Here is a 15,902-nt window from a genome sequence, read left to right as displayed (position 1 = left end):
ATCCAATTTTCCCAGCACATTTCGTGGAAAGATTACTGTCATTCTCCTTTACATGTTCTTTGCATCTTTGTTGAAATCAGTTGACTGCAAATGTGTATGTATGCTTCTGATCTCTGTATTCTTTTACCTTTCTGTTTCTTTGAAAATATCATGTAGTTTTAATACTGATAGCTTTATAGTAGATTTTTAAGTAAGGTATCATTATATTCCTGTTATTGTTCTGGTTGATGAAGTTTATTTTGGCTATCTATATTCTTGGGTGATTTTATATTAATTTTAGGTTTACTTTAACTATTTCTGTGAAAAATTTTATTGGGATTTTGATAAGGATTGAACTGAGTCTATGCTTTGTTTTTTGATACTTTGAGTATTTAAAATATTTAAGTAAATTTTTACTTGAAATTATCAATTTGTTTTGAAGATTGCAGCAAAGGGTTCCACAGTAAGATTTACTTTTCTGTCTGGTTTCTGCTAAGCTAAATATGAATCAGACTGATCTGTCTACTCTATATCTGAAGTTTATATTTACTGTTACTGCTTAAGTGCTCTTCTGATAAAACTATATCTTGCCTCCTATTGATGATAGACATCTAGATTTGTTCTAGTTTTAGATTGCTGTAAATAAGGTTATTCTAAATATATATGATATCTTAGGAGACATATTTAAAATTTTGATAAATATATCAGGTTATAATTCTTGGATCATAAAGGTGTTATTTTAAAAGAAATGGTTTAATGATTTTTCACGGATATTGAACAGTTTTAAAGGTCCCAACAACAGTATCTGAGTGATCCTATTGATGAGCTCTCTCACTTAGGTTAGGTGTTGCTTGCCCTGGATTTTAACAATTCTAACAATTGTGAAAATGATGCTGTACTATGGATTAATTTGCATTTTCTTTGTGGCAACGTTGAGCATTTTAAAATGTGAATATTGGCATTCACATGTACTCTTTTCTGAAGCATCTGTCTTGTTTTTTTTTTTTTAAATTCCTTGTTTTATTGTTACTTATTTTGTAGGTACTTTGTAGGTAAACTGGATACAAACATATGACTTGTATACTGTAAGTATTTTAGGTTTTATTTTACCTTTTCATTTCCCTAATATATTTTAATATCAGAAATATTAAATTTACTAAGAAAGGGTTTATTTGTTACGGTTAGTGTCTTTTTACTGTGCACAAATGCTTTGTAACTGGTTGTAAATATATGTTCCTTCATTTTTGATGATTGAGCTTTGTAGTTTAGCTTTTATATTTAATCCTATAATCTATCTTCATTTCTGCATCTGTTCTGGGTTGGTAGTCAAAGATTTTTGTTTTTTCATATGGGTGTACAGCAAATGCAGCAACATAAATTGGAAATGTTTTCCTTTCCCCATCCTTTCTCCAGTGTTTGGTCATGATCCTTTGGCTCTTGGATAGGCTAGGGTCAGAACGTCAATGTCATAGTTATTCTAAATTCATAGTCCACATTGAAGTCTGTTGTTAATCCTCAATTTTTTTTCCAGTCCTGGGTCTTGAACTCAGGGCCTGGACACTGTCCCTGTGCTGCTTTTGCTCAAAGCCACTGAGCCACAGCACTACTTCCATTTTTATCTGCTTATGTGGTACTGAGAAATTGAATCTAGGGCTTCATGAATGCTAGGCAAGCACTGTACCACTAAGCCCCATTCCCAGCAATCCTCAATTTTTAATCTTCTTTTTCAAAATTCTAAACACAGACTATTTTAATAAGTCACCTTATATGTAAGTTATTATTCTTCCTTTATTCTCATATGAAAAATAACTATTTTATACATGAGTGACTGAACAACTCAAGCCTAGACATGTATGTTCACCTTTGAACCTTGTGTCTATAAGCTATGACATTTGTAAAGCATCTTAGAACCATTCTTTTGTGTAGTAAAACAGGTTCCCTGATATGGGCACCATCAGCAGACACATATTTGCAGTGCTAATTCATGTTGTCATGATAGAGAACTCTTTCTTCTTTGTGCTAATTCTGTGTGTTTATGACAAAGACTCCTAACACAAGAGTACTGAACACTGTTGTTTTTGTATCTAATTTATATATTTTCTTCTTACCCACTTTTACCCTTCATGCCCAGTTACCAAGTTCACCTCTTTGTCCTGAGTATTCTGATCTCCCCAAAGCCTGAGATGACAGTACAAATGGCTTTTTTACTAGACTATTGACAGTTTGTTTTAACATTCAATCACTAAAGTTTATTGATTTCTGTGCTTATTAATTTACTGGTTCATTCTCTAAGCCTAATTCAGTCCATTCTTAACTTGTAAAATGATTTTAAACCTAACCACTTACAAACAAAAAAAATTAGGTACATTTTGACTTCCTACATCCTTTTTATCCAGAGTACTTAATAAACTTGAAATTTAAAAATGTGCCATAAGTACAGAGTTATTCCTAGCCAGTAGTGTCTTTTAGTGCTGCTATGGGGAAGTGTCTCATTTTTAAAAGTCAATGTTTAGTTGGAGAGGACTGATGAAGAACTTTGATATAGAATTCTGTTCTTCACCATGCTCCATTTTAATAGTCTTGATACGTAACTGTTTAGAACCTAGCTATAGTGGTTATGAAGAAATTTAGGTCTTCTTGCATTAGAATCAGAGACTTCGTTCTAAAAGATTGGTTTTGTGACTTGACTCTTAGACAAAGTTATATTTTCTATATATGAAATGTTTGAATGATTAGATATTAATTTTAAAGATATTTTAAGCTTTAAAGCAGCTATTTACCCATCAAACACAGCATCTCCATGAGCTGAATATTTACATGTTGTATGTCACTTTATTACTAGCCCTGCATCTAAATGAGAACACTCAACTTAGCTGACAGAAGTAATTTATCTAGATTGTAAGTGCCCTATAGAATGAAATAGGAGGGCTGGGAAGGTGGCTCAGTGGTAGAGTGCTTGCTTTGCATGCTTGAGGCCCTGGGTTCGATTCCTCAGCACGACATAAGCAAAAAGAAAAAAGCCGGAAGTGGCGCTGTGGCTCAAGTGGTAGAGCACTAGTCTTGAGCTGAAGAGCTGAGGGACAGTGCCCAAGCCCAGAGTTCAGGCCCCATGACCGGACCCCCCCCCCAAAAAAAAAAGAATGAAATAGGATTTTACCTAGGAACTCCCTTCCTAGATATAACTCTTAACAAACATTGCTGGCTATTTTCTATTTCATATTTTTAAATCTTTTTAAAGAGCTTTTCACAGAAAATGCCATTGTTAATCAAATCAGTTTTTTATTTCTGATTTAGATATATGTTGTATGAATGCAAATATAAAGTTGTAAGTAAAAAAGCAAAGCAAAACAAAACAAACAACAAAGAATCTGTCAGGCAAATGACTCAATGCTGCCTCTTGGTGGGGGCTTATTTCTATGGCAGAAAGTTATTTAGAAAATAGAATAAAGTATCTTTCATTTTGACATTCTACTTTCAGAGGGAGAGAGAGGGAAGAGAGAGTGAAAGAAAAGAGAGGAGAGGGAAAGAAAGAGGCTACATATGGAAAGAATCTGTTGGGACACATATTCATCAACTGGTCCTAAAGAGTATTATGTTTATCCTCCCACGCCTCTGGGTGTATCTCAAACTCATGTCAGAGAACACAAGAGCTAAAAAAATACTTGAAAAGTCTGGATATGAGGACATTCTCAAGTTTGGCAAAGGATCCAGGAAATGCGTAGAGATAATGAGAGACTTAATTAATCAAGCTTATATCTGCCAGAGTTTAAAATGGACTATTTAGTTGCTTAATAACATATCGATGTTGAGCAAAATAGAAAAGCATATGGAAGCATTCTAGCATTGTAAAAATATAAAATCATCAGAAAATCTGAATTAAAACTCCATCTTAAAAAGTAATATGCCCTTAGGTCATGTAGCTTCTTAGTATTAAAGAAATGCTAATGATTTTCTTCATTATAAGATACATGATTATTATGACAGCATCTTAAACATTATCTTACTTCTTAATAGCAACTTTAATTACATTAGTACATCAAACTTTTTATATACCAAACCTTTTATTTTGTTGTGTTCCTTCCAAATATTTTTATTTTGTTAGTATATCATTGTCACTTTTTTGTAAATCATCTGTCAGGATCAAAAATTTCAGCACATTGTCAGTGGTAATTACCTACATAACTGTATTACAATACTTTAAATTACATCCAGTGAAATATAAGTATCATAGCTAATTGAAATCTACGGATCACATTTAAACAGTTTATGGTCATGCTCAAATTTAATGGATGTAGATTTTAAATTAGTTACTTTCCTCCTTAAAATTTTTCTTCCAATACTTCTCTTACATAATTATCATCAATAAATGAATGTTTAAATTCAGATTTTTTATGTAAGCTGGGCATGGTAGAGCATGCTTTTACTCTCAGCACTGAGGAGGATGAGATTAGAGGTTGGTGAGTTTCAGGCCAGTCTGAGATCCATAGTGAGACACTGTATCAATCAAGCAGTCAAGCAATATTTATATGTGTATACAATTATGATTCCTACAAAATTTACTTCAAAGGAATATCTTAGTGAGATGAAGAGATGGTGCAGATGCTTTCTTATTTCATTAGACTCCAGACCTTAAGAGGATAAGGACTGTTATCTTGCTCATTTTTTTTTCTCCAGTTACCAGCTTTGGGATAGGATAATAGTAGAGCACAATGAATATTATGTCAATTATTATTGAGGAAATGAACAGTGATGCAGAATAGGGTTTAACAGAAGTATGACTGGGAGAATAGAGTTTCCTAAGAGCAGTGGTCAAATAAAACACAGCTAAGACAGGGAAAATTTATTGCAGTTGCCTTGGGTGACAGACACATGTCATTTCTAACTTTGTAGAATGAAATGGCAGCAGAGAAAATGAAAGAAAGCTGCATTATACAGTGTACTGGAGACCTATGGGTGAAGAAGGAGAAGCCAAAAAGAAAGTTTCCATGAATTAGGGATGTATTGAGGTTGGGGGATGTAAAGTGAGTAGGTGGTGCTCTGAGCAGCGTGCTGAACAATCAAAAAGGAATGAAGGCAAAGATCTCTTGGAAGTTATTCAGAAATCAACGGAAACTGACAAACATGTATTATTAGGGATGCACATTTACCTAGTTCCCTAATCTTTGTAAAGAGTCCTCATTGACAGTGGGGGTGATGAAGAATGATAATGGTGCAGTACAGGATTTAGGCAGAAAGGTGAAGGAGATGGGCGTACTGAGGACATTACTTAGACTTCATCGTAGGACTGAATGTGGAGGATCATCACGTTAGTCAGAAGGTACTTATACTTACCAATTAGTCTGAAAAAGAGAAAAGTTCCTGTTGAAATGATTGCTTCTTTTCCAAAGCAAAAATATGTGATTCCGGTGGTTGAACATCAGGTGGCAGGGGGCAGTTAGGAACAAATATACCCCAGATAGGTCAACATCATATACCAATATTCAAGTCCAATTTGCGTGGAATTGCTGAATAAATCAAGATGAACTCATCCAGGACCTAGCTAGTCCCTTAACTGTTGCTTGAAGGGCTATGAAAACTGTCAACTAAGAGGATTGGTATCTTTGGTTGCCAGACAGCTATCTAGTATGCGATGTAGAACCAGACTGCCCACATTTGTCTGGGCCGTGGCTTTTATTCTGGATGTTTCAGGAAGGTATGGTGCTGATGTCTGTGAACTTAGAACTTTCAACAGAGTAGCAGATGGTGGTTGCCTTAGCAACTGTTGCAGTGCGCTATACTTAGATGTTTTTCTCTGAGAGCTGACTGTGGAAACATTATCCTGGTGTTCCAGTATAGTAAAGTGAAAAACAACAACAACAACAACAAAGACAGAAAAGGACACAAGCAGAGGAAAAGGTTGATCATACAGGTCTCATCACCAGATAACCAGTGCTGAGTGGGAAGTTCATTTTTTTAGATTTTCATTTAAGGAGAGACTGTTTTATGTAACGTTTTTATTTTGTACTATGACAATTTGATATAGCTGGATATTGTACTGGTGCAAAAATCACACTAAGTGAAATTGCAAAGCCAGCAATTGCATCTTGGAATATTAAAGATTGGTTGCAGCCCTCATTTCCAAAAGTAATGATCATATCAAGAATCCATATGGGGCTGGGGAGGTAGCTCAGTGGTAGAGCGCTTGCCTTGCATGCATGAGGCCCTGGGTTCGATTCCCCAGCACCACATAAGCAAAAAGACAAAAACCAGAAGTGGCGCTATGGCTCAAGTGGTAGAGCACTAGCCCTGAGCTGAAGAGCTGAGGGGCAGCGCCCAGGCCCAGAGTTCAGGCCCCACAACTGGACCCAAAAAAAAAAAAAAAAAAAAAGAATCCATATGATTGGAAGTGGCACTGTAGCTCAAGTGGTAGAGCGCTCGCCTTGAGCTGAAGAGCTGAGGGCCAGTGCTCAGGCCCAGAGTTCAAGCCCCACGGCCACCAAAAAAAAAAAAAGAATCCATATGATTGCAAAATATTTTTACTCATTGGATGTTCTGAACTGAAACTAAATGATCACCTACATTGAACTGTTTTATTCATTGTCAAGGTATATGAATCATATGCCTTAATGTGTAATGTTTAACTTTACCATGTTCTTCAGAGACCATCAGTATAAGAACGATGTATGCCGGGCACTGGTGGCTCACGCTTGTAATCCTAACTACTCAGGAGGCTGAGATTTGAGGATCATGGTTCAAAGCCAGCCTGGGCAAGGAAAGTCCGTGAGATTCTTTATCTCCAGTAAATCACTAGAAAATTGGAAGTGGCACTGTGGCTCAAGTGGTAGAGTGCTTGCCTTGAGCTGAAGAGCACAGGGACAGCGCCCAAGCTTAGAGTTCAAGCCCCACCACCGACCAAAAAAAAAAAAAAAAGAATGATGTATGTACTTGATAAAAGGCTGGGTTTCAGGTCCTGTTATCAAACGTCTTGATTCAGATACAAGGGACCTCAGTTCTTTTCACTTATACAACTTACTTCAATGCAGATGGTTCTTGGACAGTACTTGAGGAATAAACAAACTCACAGCTTGATACCAGGGGAAGTAGAGGGTCATTTTGATAAATGAAAGATTTCAGTGGAGGTAGGTAAATTTAGTGTTGATTATGTGAGCTTGGACTATAAATAGACAGTATAATTTTATAGAAAAAAATCTATTGTTTAGAAAGGATGACATTTAATTATCATTAGAAGCAAAGAAATTAAAATGTGATAAGTCATGTAGTGTTTCCTTCTTTCTAAATACACTTCTTTTGTAGTTTATATTGGCTGTCATAGACATTCTTTTCTGTATGTGTGAGGCAGCATGGGAGGATGGAAAGTCATGGTTTTCAGCAATGGGGTTGTTCACTTCAGTTTCTATTTGATCATAGAATAAGATAGTAGACAAAGTATTTTAGTTGTTAAGATCCAGTTCCCCCTTTGTTAAATGGGGATTGTCTGAAGTAACTATGGATCATTTTGTGAATAAAATTGTGGTGTCTAAGATCATCTGAACTCAATAATTCCCTACTTCCCCTTGCCTTCCTCATATAAAAACATGCACCATACTGTTAATAGTTTTCTGAAATATTAGTGTCTGGGAGCTGTCCTTTAGTGTTTAGCTCCAAGTTGGCACTCTACCACCTGGGCCACACTTCAATGTTAAGCTATTTTTTGCTGGTTAATTGGAGAGAACAGTCTCATGGACGTTCCTGCCTGGGCTAGCATTGAACTGCGTGCAGGTGTGAGCCACATTCACCTGGCACATTTATAGTAAATAATCTCTGTATACTTAAAATAGACTTACTAAAAGACACAGATATTATGGATGAAATGATATTAGAAAGAAAGTACATCATAATCTTTGAATTACATCACAATTACTGACAGACATGAAAGAATTTCATCGCTCTGTTTTCCTAGTGCATGAAGCTTTGCTTCCCAAGAGACTGGAGTGACAGCCAATCCTGCTTGCTCAAAAATATGTAAATCAGATTAAATGGAAACCTTAATTAAATAAAGTAGCAAGTTGGTAACTATCATGTAAGCACTGAAAGGAAGCAAGTACTGCCCTGATAGGTCTTATATGAGTAAGCCACTTTTTTTAATCATGTCTTTGTTTAAACTCAAGCATTTTAAATAATACGTACAAGATGCAAACTTGCAATTTTTTGGCAGTATTTGTGTTTGAATTATAGTCTTTCTCCTGCTTGGCAAGTGTGCAAGTGTTCTATTATGTGAGCTGCACCTCCAGCCATTTTTTAGCTAAAATGGTCTTGTGTTTTTTACCTAGGCCTGGCTTAGATTGTGATACAACTACTTAAAGATAATAAAACTATTATTTTAAAATAATAATCATTGACCTTTATGCTTTGACTACATTTTTAAAAAATGAATTGGAGCCAGGTGTCAGTGGCTCATGGCTGAAATCCTAGCTACTCAGGAGGCTGAGATCTGAGGATCATGATTTGAAACCAGCCAGGGCAGGAAAGTCTGTGATACTCATATGCAGTTAACCACCAGAAAACCAGAAGTGGCACTGTGGCTCAAATGATAGAGAGTGCTTGCCATGAGCTGAAGAGCTCAGGAACAGTGCCTAGACCCAGGGTTCAAGACCCACAATGGACCAAACAAAAAATGAACTGGATCTGATAGTGTAGTCAGATTTGAATAATGCAACTTGATATGAATTACCATGTATCAGCAACAATATATCTTCATGCAAATGTAATTTTTGCTTTGATTTTTTTTTACATGTGCCCTTATTTAAAATATATGGTTCTTTTCAGTTTTTGAACTGACATACATTATTCTTTGGAACTAACTCATGGTAGGTCTGAAAGTTTCTCCCTGTTTATGATCCAGCACCAGTATTCAGAATGTTCTTAGATGCTGCTGCTGCTTATAACAAAGAAGTATGCTTAGCTATTATTATCAGTTATCTTTTATTATTATTATTATTGTTATATCCTTTATTATTATTATCCTATTATTATTAGTTATCCTTCATTACTACATTTGGTCATTCGTGTTTTAATTGTTGACAGCTTCTATTGTACAACAGCAACAATGGTGTATACATATATATTTTACACATAACAATATATTTCTGCCCTTATGAAGCTGACTAGTCCACTGAAGAGAAATATATTAATCAAGGAATCACAGGAATTATAAGTCCAATAAAGCTGTGAGATAGAAGTAAGGAATTTTGGGAATGGAACATGAGATGGATTTTACCCAATCTTGGAGTGCGTGAAAGCTTCCCTGAGCAAGTTCTGTCTGGAGTAAAATCAGAATATAAGCTAACCAAGAAAATATGTTCAAGAAAGTTAGGGAACCTTCTTGTAACGTAGTATATGTACTATTTTAAGTTTATGGTAGCTTGTTAATTAGCAGTGTACAGTGAATAAACCGGACTGTCCTGGGAAAAAAATGGAGGTAAAATAAGTAGAAGATAATTGTCTGTGCTCATTCCCATCTTGCTGAATTGCCCCAGCCTCACCTGGCACTCTCAGTGGCTGATGTGCTTTCCTTTGGGTTGTTTATGATCTCACTGTCATATAGTGGGTCAGCCCCTCATCTGTAGTGAATTCTATTCTAGGCAGCCTGCAAAGCCAAGCCTTGGGTTGAATATGGAGATCTATACTGAATATAGGTAATTCTTAGAGAGCTGTTGTTCCTTTCACAGAAATAGAACACTAACAAGAGTTTTTCCAATGATTCTACATCTACTAATGAACACAGGATAGGATTTCTTCCCCCACAGTGCTTGATATCAACTGGAATAGAAGAGAATTTGAATGTCATCCATGCTGAGGTTCTTCAGAAACTATGATTGTCACAGGAAGCTCTATGTGCTTCATGAATGTGGAAATTTTCTCAGGCTTCCAGGAGACTTGTCAAGACACAGACCTTATTCTAAAGATTCTTTTGTGAACTCTTGAACAAGTCTAAAGCTGATCTTTTGTTGTTGCTGATCTTGGTTCTCCAGGATATAAATGACATGATGCTCTCCTTTCTGACATGAGACAAAAGTCTCAACTTCCTGAGGAATCATTCTTGATGACTCTTGTACCTGGGGCTATATAGGTACACATGTATTTGCTGAATGAGTAGGTATCAGTATTTGATACATGCACACGCTTCCTACATTCATTGTTCCAGTTGCTTATAACATATGATTGGATTCTAAACACAGTAAATAGGATTGTGCTTCATCACTAGCTCCTGCTTAATTGTCAGTCTGGACTCATCCATAGTTCTTAATTATTTCCATCCACTGCCAGCTCAAAATCTTACGCTAACTAGCAGTGTGCAGTTAGCTCATGAGCATTAACTTTGGTGATACACCCTAACAGCATTTTGCTGGAATCTTGCCTTTGGCAGCTGGGCTCTTCACCTTATTGCAGAGCTCTGTTTTTCCCCTTCTGACGCAGTTTTCTTCTCCCACGGGAGTCAGGACATCCTGGTATCTTGTGTATCTCTCCAGGGCTGGAGGATCAACAACTCCCTCCACCCACCTGGTTCCTTCCAGTCCCTTTTCTTTTTTTCCTGTACTTTTTTGGTCAGTTGTGGGCCTTGAACACTGGTCCTGGGCATTGTCCCTGAGCTCTTCAACTCAAGGCTAGTGCTCTACCACTTGAGCCACAGCGCCACTTCCTGTTTTCTGATAGTTAATTGGAGATAAGAGTCTCAGGGACTTTATGGCTTTGAAGCATGATCCTCAGATCTCAGCCTCCTGAGTAGCTAGGATTACAGGCATGAGTCACTGGTACCTGTCTTCCAGTCCCTTTTCTCTTCAGTCTTCCTTAAGACATTTGTTTCCCAGCCAGCCCTGTGCCTCTAGGTGAACACCTTTCTATACCACTGCCCACCCTCCTCCCCTTTCTTCTCTCTATCATTGTCCTAAGGCATTTTCTAACAGTGATGGACAAATCAGAACAGCTTCAACCAACTCACTATGCATAGTGACTGAAAGCAGGGAAACTGGAATCAAGATTCAAGGGAAAAATCCTGATTCCTAGTGAATTATAATCACACAGTAAGCAAGTTCCTCAATCATTTTTTCTCATCAGCTGTAAAGCAAATATGGTCACGATTTGTATGGGTTTTACTACATTTCTCCATTTGTAATATTGTACAAATGTGTCTTTCCTTAAATATTTTTCTTAAATAAATTTGCTTCAGAAGTGTACAAATTGAGTATGATCTAACTCTAGGTTTTACTTTTGATGAATCTCCTTCATGAGTTTTTATTAGTTACAAATGAGTATTGTCATATGCAATCATGTAGATGATTGGGGAGCTTTCTTGTTGCTCTGGAATTACAGATAGTTATACTGATAAGTTATCAGATACATCCTTGTATTCCTGCAGTTTAAGTGCTATGCAATAATTACAAATTATTCTTATTTTTTTGCCAGTCCTAAGGCTTCAAATCAGGCCTTGGGTACTGTTCCTGAGCTTCTTATGCTCAAGGCTAGCACTCTACCACTTGAGCCACAGATCCATTTCTGGCTTTTTCTGATTATGTGGTACTGAGGAATCGAACCCAGGGCTTCATGCATGCTAGGCAAGCACTCTAGCACTTAGCCACATTCCCAGCCCAAACTATTGTTTTGTATATTAGGATGTAATTTCCTGATTATCTCCTGAAACAATTTTATATGCAGTTTATTGCATACATTTTAAGAATATTTTTGTATGTGAGGTTTGGTATCAGGTTTTTACTAATCTCTTAAAAGCAAGCTGGGAGAATCCCCTGAGCAAACTCAGGGCTTGGCACTTGCTGAAGTTTTCTACCACTTGAACCACACCTCTGTCCCTTTGTTTAGTTTTTGACTTAAGGTCTTGCTACCTACTTGGGCTGGCTTTGAAATCTTCTAATCCTTCTTTCTTTACTTTCCAAGGGAAAGTATGTGCTATGGGGAAGATAGATCTAGATCACTTTTCTAGAGTTTCGTGATAGAAACTTGTCATTTGTACCTCAATCACTATTTGAATAACTTCTAGAAATTTTCTATATTGTTTTTTCTGGGTGTTCTATATTACTGGTGTTTGATTTCAAGGCCTGTTTTGTAGGTTGTCACTGTGCCACATGAACCATGCCTCAATTCTTCTTGCTTTAGTTATTTTTCACATAGAGTCTTGCTGTGCTTTTTGCCCAGGCCAGCCTTAGATCATAGGTTTTCTATCTCTACTTCCCAAGTAGCTGGGATTACAGGTATGGCTCACTAAACTTTCTTACAAGATGGTTTTTTTCACATATGTTTTCATTTATGATGACAGGTATTTAAGAGAGAGCTTATTTAGTCATATGGCAAGATATGCTTAATTTTTATTGTTATCCTTGAGGAGTTATATAAAAGAGTACAATTCCATAAATCAGATAAGGAGTGCAATGCTTCTTGGACAACATTACCCATTCTTTGATATGCTTAACTTTGAAAGAAATTGCTAAATATAAAAAAATACCTGTTACTTTTTCCCTTTGTCCAAATAAAATATATGTGTTCACATTCATCAGAGAATAAGTTTAATTGAACTCGTTTTGGCTGTATGTGCACATCTATATCAATTATCATTCCATCAATAGAAGAACCAGATGAAGCAGTAATAGCTTCTGTATTTGCAACATGAACCCAATAGGAGTTATTTAAAATTCTGCAGAATAAAGGACTGTTTGATCACTGGAAATGATTTTAAATATCATGTATGAACTTGCCACTAATCATTTTGTGACCTTCTTTACAATATCTGATTCTTTACAATATCTAATACCAAACATTATCAGACCAGTAATGTTAAAAAGTATAGAATGAATGATAATGATGAGGTCATTGTCATATTTTTAGCTTATATTATTTGGAATTGTTGTGGAATTGAAGGTCTTTTATGTTGTTTTTTATGCTTTTTATCTGTTGGTCATTTAAAGTTCGGTAAGGAAACTACTTTGTCTTCTTCTTCCTTTTCTTTTCTCTTTTATAACTGGAGAGTAGGCAACACTTTACCTCTTGAGCCAGAGCCCTCAATACTTTATTTTCCTTTCAGATACAGTCTTGTGCTAACTTTGCCTGGCCTGTTCTTGAACTGTGACCTGGCTATCTCCACCATTCGATTAGCTGGGATATTAGGTAGGCATGTACTTCCATTCCCAACTTGTCTGTTTTAATGGTTTCAAAAGCTATTAAAAGGCTTCAAGAATAGATAAGTCTAAGACACCAAAGTATTAAATGTGTCTGACTAGAGATTCTTTTCCTCTTTTTGGTATTCAGTTTTGGAGGCTTATAAATTGAGTTTTAACACCCAGAAGCTTATAGCTCTAGTTTTTAGGAGCTAGTTTCTAGTTCGTATAGTTTGTAGGAACTAGAGGAGTTGGACTTGTGGCTCCAATCTGTCTTATTTGCTCTAGATTTAGAGTGCCACTACCCACAGGGTAGTGTTATGGCTCCTGTGCTCTGGGCATCAGATCCTTGGAACACAATCTTTTAGCCACCAAAGATTACACTTCTCATTGTCTCAACCCTGTTTGCTTGCTTGTCTGCCTGTGTGCGTGCCTTTCTGCACTCCTTCCAGCCTTTCCTCCCTCCTTCCCTCTTCCCTCTCTCCCTCTCTCCCTTTCTCCCTCTCTCCCTCTCTCCCTTCCTCCCTCCCTCCCTCCCTCCCTCCCTCCCTCCCTCCCTCCCTCCCTCCCTTCTTCCTTCCTTCTTTCCTTCCTCCCTTCCTTCTTTCTTTCCCCTCCCTCCTTCCCTCCTTCCCTCCCTCCCTCCCTCCCTTCCTCCTTCCCTCCCTTCCTTCCTTCCTTCCTTCCTTCCTTCCTTCCTTCCTTCCTTCCTTCCTTCCTTCCTTCCTTCCTTCCTTCTTTCCCTCCTTTCCTCCTTCCTTCCTTCCCTCCTTCCTTGCATTTTTACAGCTCCTGAACCATTTCTTGAAAACAAGTCTCGAAAGGATGATTTTTAAATGCCTAATATTGCAATATATGAGTTTGTTGGAGATTGGAGCAAGTGCACAGGAAAGAGAGATCTCCTAGACTAAGCCCAAAACAATGACATCCAATTTGCCTGTATAATACAAAATACGCATAGTATATCTATGATTGAATTAAAGTTGGTACCACATGGCTACCAGTACCATGAATCACTGAAATCATATAAAGACCAATTACATTGCCTTATTTTATACCCATCACAGCTTTCTATGTAGACCCTGGGTGAAAGGTGTCCTCAAGGCATCTGTGAAATGTCAAAATGGCCAAGATAGTCTGGCTGTTTGATGAAAGAGAGGTTGCATCCTTAGGATCTCCCTGCTAAAAGCAGATACAAGTATGGGAAGGATCTAACACTAGTCAACCAAAGAATCAAAAGTGTCCAGTCTCCAACATCTTACCTTAGTTGAAAGAAAGGTAAACACTAAATGGTATTTAACCATTAAGTTAAGCAATGTTAATTAACATTAATATTCTGAAAAGTAATTTATAGTACTTAACTCTTAGCCAAATACCCTGAGAGCTGGATTTCTAGATCTATCTCATTGGGACCACTTGAAAGTACTGGATAGAAATTCTCCAAGCATTGCCAGTGTACACTTGAAAAACATCGCCTCATGGTGTTCTCTTGTGTAGATTGTGATCTCTAGGTCAAGAGCTTTGCCTTCGGCCTGGCACAATTGCCAGGCACATGACAGAGAATTAAACTACTTACAGCCTTCTAGCAAGGTGAATGAAAAGAGGCATCAGATGTGTCCCAACCCAAAGGGGGATAATAAAAAGAAGAAACCATTATTATTCACCGAGAATGTTGAGGGGAGATCAATAAGAACAAGTGATCTGATGTATATATGCAAATATCACTCAGATATCAGGTATGAAAAAACAAAGTAACATGACACCTCTCTCCAACAAAAGACAATAATTCTACCTAATAAAATCCAAAGGAAAAGGAAATTTTAAAAATGCCCAATGAATAAAAACAGAGCAAAGCAAATCATACATGGACAGGGTCACTCTAGAGTATGTGAGAAATTGGGGTATAGTTCAGATGGCACTGAAGCAAGGACCCATATGCAGTGCTTTGGACACCTGTCAGTGTATGGGGGCCATACAAATATTGGGTAATACATGTCTAGATAGGTTCATTGTATGAGAGTGCATGCCTGTATTCCAAGCAGGAGGTAAAACCCACAAAACACTAGCTGAGAAATTACTAAAACAAAAAGGATGGAGGGGTGGCTCAAGTGCTGGAGACCTTACCTAAACCCCAGTACTGTCACGACAAATAAACAAAATCCCCTCAACCAAACAAAAAGAATTCAAAAGAATAATTATAACAAAACTAATAATTCATTGAGACATATGTGAATACAGAGAGACAACACAGTGAACTTAGGAAATCAGTTCAGAGTATGAATGTGAAATTGGACAGATTACTAAAAGAATTAAGCAGAAATTTAATTTAAATAAAAAAATACCCTGGAGGCCTTCAGCAACCAACTAGGTCAAGCAGAAAAACAGGAATTTTTGAACTTGAAGACAGGTCTTTTGAAATAAAGGCAAAGAAACAAATTGAAAGACCACAATAAGCCTATGAAACTCATGAGACAGCATTTAACAAATATTCCACGTTGGAGGTTCTCTTGAGTGGAGGGAAAATGTATAGAAATCTATTTAATTAAACACTAGCTGAAAACCTCCCTAATCTTGGGGAAAATATGAACGTCCAGCTCCAAGAGGCACAAAAGGCTCCCAGGAAAGCATTCTTCTTCAGAATCTTATATTCAAACTAGTTTTAAGAAGTCCAAAACAAAGAACTCCAAAGAAGTACAGAGAAAAGCACCATTTAGGTTAATGCCCATTAGATTAATAGAAGAGAATAGGATGAATTCTGAAAGAAAAAGGAAACAACTAAGG

The 15,902-nt window shown here is 37.0% G+C and overlaps 1 non-coding gene across 1 annotated transcript; it reads left to right on the top strand.

Moving 5' to 3' along the window:
* The first annotated feature begins 6,135 nt into the window (after positions 1-6,135).
* Trnaa-ugc lies at positions 6,136-6,204 on the top strand. The gene has a single exon. It is a non-coding gene; the product is annotated as a tRNA-Ala (tRNA).
* Positions 6,205-15,902: the final 9,698 nt, after the last annotated feature.

Source organism: Dipodomys spectabilis, unplaced genomic scaffold (genome assembly GCF_019054845.1).
Source record: "Dipodomys spectabilis isolate Male_0828 unplaced genomic scaffold, ASM1905484v1 ptg000234l, whole genome shotgun sequence".
NCBI classification, from domain to species: domain Eukaryota; kingdom Metazoa; phylum Chordata; class Mammalia; order Rodentia; family Heteromyidae; genus Dipodomys; species Dipodomys spectabilis.
The sequence above is the reverse complement of the archived record's forward strand: the minus strand, read 5'-3'. Positions and strand labels throughout refer to the sequence as shown.